This window comes from Taeniopygia guttata, chromosome 1 (genome assembly GCF_048771995.1).
Source record: "Taeniopygia guttata chromosome 1, bTaeGut7.mat, whole genome shotgun sequence".
In the NCBI taxonomy this organism is placed as follows: domain Eukaryota; kingdom Metazoa; phylum Chordata; class Aves; order Passeriformes; family Estrildidae; genus Taeniopygia; species Taeniopygia guttata.
The window spans coordinates 101000408-101006910 of NC_133024.1; positions in this window are offsets into that span (position 1 = coordinate 101000408).

Here is a 6503-nt window from a genome sequence, read left to right on the forward strand (position 1 = left end):
GAGTGCTGCCTGGCAGGTAAATCCGTTGATTCTCTCAGTTGCTGTTGTGAGTTGGTGTTGCTTGCAGCAACTCCTCCCTTGCTTTGCTTCCCTGGAGTAGTGGGAAACAAGGGAAATATTTATTAAAATTATAATACCGCAATAGCGTGAGATATTTTTTCCTTGTTGGGATTCATTCTAAAGCAGTACATTACAATGGAAAATGCAGTCCTTTGCAACAGGCACCGCAGCAAAGCAAACCTTGAAGTGCTCTTGAAAGCTCTCAGCGGTCCCTCCTGTGGGACGTGTGGAATGTAAGGACTGCGATAAGTGACTCACCTTGCTCAGTCTCACAGATGCCAAACTGAAATGCACAGCTGGCTCTTTGGGGTTCTGTAACACTTCTGTTCACTGTGGTGGAGCCAGGTTCCAGATGGAAAATTTAAATTCTGTGAGACAGCCCACATGAAAACCTTGTGTGCCCGAAGTCAGGCTGAGTTGTGTATCTAGATTCTCAGGGGACAATTGTTTTATGCTTGTCCTAAAGTGAACTTGATTGCAGGCTTCAGACAACATTTACAAGCAATGAGGCAGGAGGCTAAATTTGGATTTGATCCACTGTCGACCTGTAGCTCACTGTTGATGGGTGTTAAACACAGTCTGCTGGAGGCAACTCCGTCTCAAAAGTCCCTACATTAATGGTCAGTAACTATGAAGGAAGAAGTAGGGAAACACAGATCAAGGCCCATTGCTAACGTCATAGTCCTGAGCCTCCATTGCTGACACCCTTCAGCACAGCCTCCCAGAGTAAGTGGTTCTCTGCTCTAACCAGTGGGACTGTTCCTGTGTGCTTCCTTAGGTCAATGATTCAACTTCTGTGCATCTTCACTTCCAGATACAGACAATGGGATAATGCCTCACCTTAACTCTGTGCATATGACGGGCAAATCGGGGTAGACATCTAAAAATATTCCAGCATCTGAAGATGCAAACTATCACACAATAAGGTTTTCAAAATACCACAGGTATCTAATTTCTCCTGGAGTGAATCACAGTGAATCACCTCAAACACTTGCTGCTTATATGGGGCTCAGCTCCCAAGAAAGGAGTTTGCACAAAGCTTTGACCCATCTTGCAAACACGAATGTGACATTTTTTGTGTGCTTTTTCTTAAAAAATGAGACTACTTTTTTTCAGGTTTTTCACTGAAATTAAGATTTGCATGCACAAGCTCAAATAACACCCTTTTTTTTTTCACCTGCCTACTGTTGCTCCATACAGCTAGCTGACTTTTCAAGGGGTTAAAAGATTAAAATATACATTAATTTGCAACTCCCTTTCTTTTGTCAAGTCTTGGTCACAAATGCAGCTTTATAAAGGCATCTGGTTGATATGATTCAGAGCATATTTTGCAAAACCACTTGGCTCTGTGGAGAGATTTGATTTCTTTGTCAGTGAGAGTGATTGACAACCAAAACCCACACAGTGTAAAAGGAGATTCAGAGGCACCGGGGACACCGGGCACGGCTGCTGGAGCCCTGCGGGTGGCTGGGACGGGAGCACAGGGACGGATCTTGTCACCATCCCTGCGACTCCGTGGGTCTGGCACCGCCTCAAGCAGATGTTTTGGCCACTGCTCCAGTAGGCTGAGATGGGACACAAAACCAATTTTCAGCCCAGCAAGTCTCTCCAAGCTGTGCTTGTGAGTGTGGCCAGGTGCTGTGGAAGTGGATTCACAGAGCTGAACCTTTGCTGCAGCCTTCATCTGGGACAGCTGCTCGGAAACCTGTATGTTACCACAATCATGTTACCAGTGCTAAGTGCTGAATCATGCACCCACCAAATCTGTCAGCAAAAAAATTTATAGGTAAAAAATAAGTCAGTACATCTCTTTAAAGTGTTGGCAGCATTTTGTCAGGGTAAGTACTTGGATCTTGTAACTGCATGAGCTTTCCAAAATATTAATTTAATTGCACAGCCACCTTCTTATCTAATTTGCCCCTAGCCAGATCTTAAAATGATTCAAACTTCAAAGATGATAGTAAACCCACATGCACAAAGACACTTGGAGAAACTATTTCTTTGAAATGTAACTGATTACAAACCAATGTTGATTCCTTGTGCTTTCCTTGCAGCATTAGCTCTTCTGTGGGCATGGAGTTCTCTTGTAATTTGTCAACTGCTACCACCACTTAGGATCAGTTAAGCTTTCTCACATTAATTAAAAACTGTAATTAAATAACCAAAAAGCTCTCACTATGACTCAATCTCAGAGTGTGCATCTGGCCCTTGTTTGAGATGGGTGAAAAAAAAAATGAAGTTATGTCAGAAATTTCCGGGATGTTTTCTTTTGATTACCTCCTAAAGGCACTCTGCTGAAATGGTAATGGCTGGGAAGTAAAAGAGAGAAAGACATATTTTATTGAGGTGGAAAGAACTGTGGCAAATCCTACTACTTATGTTGCATTTTGATCTCAGAGTGCTGTACAGGACTAAGAGATCAGGAAGCTGCAAAATAAATATTATTGCAAAATGTCTTTTAATATTTAGCCCTGTAACATCTCGGTGAACTTTACTTGAAATTTACTCTTTATCTTCCATATTAACACAAAAGGAGAAGATGAGTGCTAAAGAAGCAAATTTACCCTGCTAGTGGCTACTACTGTATTTAATAGCTATATATTTATGTATTTTAAAGGATTAGGGTATGGTTTCTGAGTATATTTGGGAAAGAAAGAAAGAAGGAAAGAAAGAAGGAAAGAAAGAAGGAAAGAAAGAAAGAAAGAAAGAAAGAAAGAAAGAAAGAAAGAAAGAAAGAAAGAAAGAAAGAAAGAAAGAAAGAAAGAAAGAAAGAAAGAAAGAAAGAAAGAAAGAAAGAAAAAAAATACGGTTTATCATATTGCACAAGATCTGCTACCACTAATAAAATTTTACCCCTTTTGTGTTGTTTTAGTGAGCATATGAAAGAGGGAGGGTAGGATACCTCAATATCTGTCTCTTGTTGGAGAGGACATACATGTTATAGCTAAAGCATTCTAAAGATTAAATTGTCCTGATTGTAAAGACAATACTTATTTCCTCATAACTCCCCATCTAGATCTCATGAGTACTGTTAAAAAAACATTTGTTGAGCAGCTGTCTCTAGAAGGAAGAGAGAACTAGTGAAATGTATTTCTTAAATGGATACAGATTTTGGTGGATTGCTGTTTGGAGTTCTTAAGAAAAGATTCCAGAGTGAAAAAATGTTCACTTCTAAATACACCTTTTTTTTCTACAAAAAAGAGATTAAAATTATATCTACTGAGCAGAAAATTTGGAGTTACACAAAGTAATTTTTGAAGGTGGGAAGCATGTATGGTAACTGCAGGCTTTATAGCTGAATTTAGTTTAAAAGAAAAAAGATGATCTCTTCCAAGACAGAAATTTCCTTTTTATCAGCTCAAGTTTGTAATTTCTATCATGGAAGATGGTAAGAGAGTAATTTCTTTGTTTGTTTACTTTTTATTTATTCCTATGTTCAAGTGAAAAACACATTTTAGGAGACTGTGATGTCACTTGTGAAATCATAGTCATAACATCACATTTGGGTCATCTAACTCATTTGGGTTGGAAATGAGTTGACAGATCAACTAATCCAGCTCCCCATGTACCACTGGGCCAGATTGCTTTGAGCTCCATTCACCCTGACCTTGAACACTTCCAGCAATGGGACATCCACGTTTCTCTGGGCAATCTGTGCCAGTCTCTCACTACCCTCACAGCAAAGAACCTTTTTCTAATGTCTGCCCTCTTTGAGTTTAAAACCATTGCCCCTTCTCCTGTCACTACAGGCCTTGCTAAAATGTCCATTTCCAGCTCTCTTGTAAGTCCACTTTTATATATTGAAAGGCCACACTGAGGTCAGCCTGGAGCCTTCCCTTCTCCAGCTGAACAGCCCCAGCTCCCCCAGCCTGTCCTCATGGGAGAGGTGCTCCAGCCCACAGATCCTCTTCATGACCCTCCTGTGGACTTCTGTGCAGACTAAAGGAAAAAAATATATGTCATGTGCTTTATCTGGTCCCCTCTCCCCATGAAGGTAAATCTCAAGAATTAGAGAAGGGGAAGACCCAAGAAACACTCCTCTGAAATGGTAGTAGACAGAAGGAGTTATGTAAACACAAGCTGGACTGCTGAATGTAATCTGTTAAAATTTGTATCACTGCTTTTCCCTTAATTCTGAAGACAGTAAATTGTGAGGTTGAGTTTGTTCTAAGTTTGTCAGATGCAGCCACTTGTCACCATTTCCAGGAGGAAGAAATGGCTACACTTGGACAGGAAGGCAGAATCTTGATCCAAAAGCAAAGAAGGGGATTTTGCTTCATAATTTGGGATTATTAAGCATTTCTTCAGAATGTGTTTTGCTAGAGAATTATTTTAAGAATTGGGATTTCTGTTTCCAATTATAAAACCATAGAAGTTATTAGAAAATGCAAAGCTGTGTACATCAGCTTCAGAGGCACTGTGGCTAATTTATGTGTGTCTATGGCAAAAGGTGAGGCGCCTTATCCTTGCAATCTGTATTTTTATGATGGGACAGTTCTGTCTGCAGGTTCTGGCCCCAGATCCAGCATGTTACTTAATAACCTGAAAATTCCTGGTGGCAGGAGCAAGAGTTAAAGCAAAACCACACCAGAGGACCTGGATCCTAGTGACACCATGGTGATTTGAACGGTGTCTGCTCAGTGCATGTTTCTGCTTCTGGAAAGGGAGGAGTAGGTGGGTCATGACATGTCCTCACTGCATGGTTGAGGGTCAAGCTGAGAAACCTGGATCACACTGAAGTGAACAGCTACATCCAAATCATGCACACAGTATTACACAGAGATCCTGTTGGCTCGTGTCAAAACATAGTCTCCATGAGAAAAGACATCTACTCTCTCCATATGAAAAGACATCTACTCTCCACAAGGTTGATTAGCTCAAGCACAACACAGGGGCAATCTACACCACCAGAGATATCTCTGTTTATCTTAATTTGACCTAAATCTATCTCTTATGCCTTATTACATCATGTAGACACATCCTTTCATTTTTAATTTATATATATGATAGCATTCATTAAAACCACCCATGTCTGTCTCCTGGTCAAATTGAGCAGTTTCACATTTTAGATGAAAATCAGAATTCAGGACGAAAGGAAGTCAGGGTAGGGACTTTCTAATAAGGAGCCCATGCAGTCTGTGGACTGCTGTGGACTCTTTTAAGTTTTTCTAGGCCTATTTTCAGACTTTTGATAGCTTGGTTCTCAAAATCCATGTACTAAATTGAAGCAGCCAGCTGATGTTTCATTTGTTCAGTGTGTATCTGTGCTGACCAGCTTTGCAGCTAGATTGAATGTTTGCTAAAACCTCTTTATCTCTGTGCTGGAAAATGCCTCTTCTGAGAATTGTTCAAAACACATGGTCAGTCCATGGCCCAGTACTCTTTCTAAATTGGAATACGAAACAGAAGACAAAAGAATAGTAATTTTACAAGTCAGTGCAGTATCTTTACAAACAATAGTTCTATATTTCTCTCAGTGAACAATTAATAGCAGTGGGTTTCAGAAACATATTCTACAGTGGTATAAACTACATTTCAGTAGACATGACAAAGAAAACTTGTCTCTTTCTCAATGGAAAAGTTCTGTAAGAAATAACATAGAGTTTCACTCTATAAAAAGTTTCCTTGCAAGTAAGACCTCTGATACTTGATCCTCTCAAATATTTGTATCAAAAAGGGCTGTCAAATTTCTACCAGAGCTCTGCTTGGAGTTTATTTGGATAACTTGTAAAGTTTGCATGTTGATGGAGGTGCTATGACTGACTGTCACTGATCTGGCTGAGCAGCCTCATTTTTGGACAGGGAGATGTGTGGAAACACTGAGGTAGGGAGAGGACAGTTTGAGTGAGATTCAAAGATTAGACATCTGCGTTTCAGACAAGTGCGTCTTATGAAGACCCTTGAGAAGCAGTGGATACTCTGTGATTCACATTAATCAGAGTAAATGAGATTGTGGTCTAGAAACAGTTCAGGTTGTGTAGATAGAGACATCTGCATTTGATAAGTACCAACTTTGGCAATCATGGCAAGCAAAGTCACGGTAAGACTTTGTTTGGTCCCATTTTCACTACTGACATGAAGCAGAAGGAGGGTTTATACAGGAAAAGGTATAATCTGTTTGTTGGTAGTGGTTTGATCTGTATTTGAAGAGTGTGGGCTTGGAAGGTTTCACATATTAATTAAATACACAGATTACAAAAGAAAACAATGCATGGTGGTTATGCATCCAGGCTCTGAATTTCAGTGAGGGTTTGGGATGAGGCTGCAGATGCTTCCTGCTTTGCCCCACGCTTACCACCTCAGTTTAGCAGTTTATGGGATTTGCAGAAGTGCAAAAGGTCCAGTGTGGATGATTAGCCAGATAAAGCACAGGACAAAAGTGCTCTGGCTCTTTTATATGCTAGAACTGGGAAATGCCAAATGTTTTTTATCAGTCCTCTCAC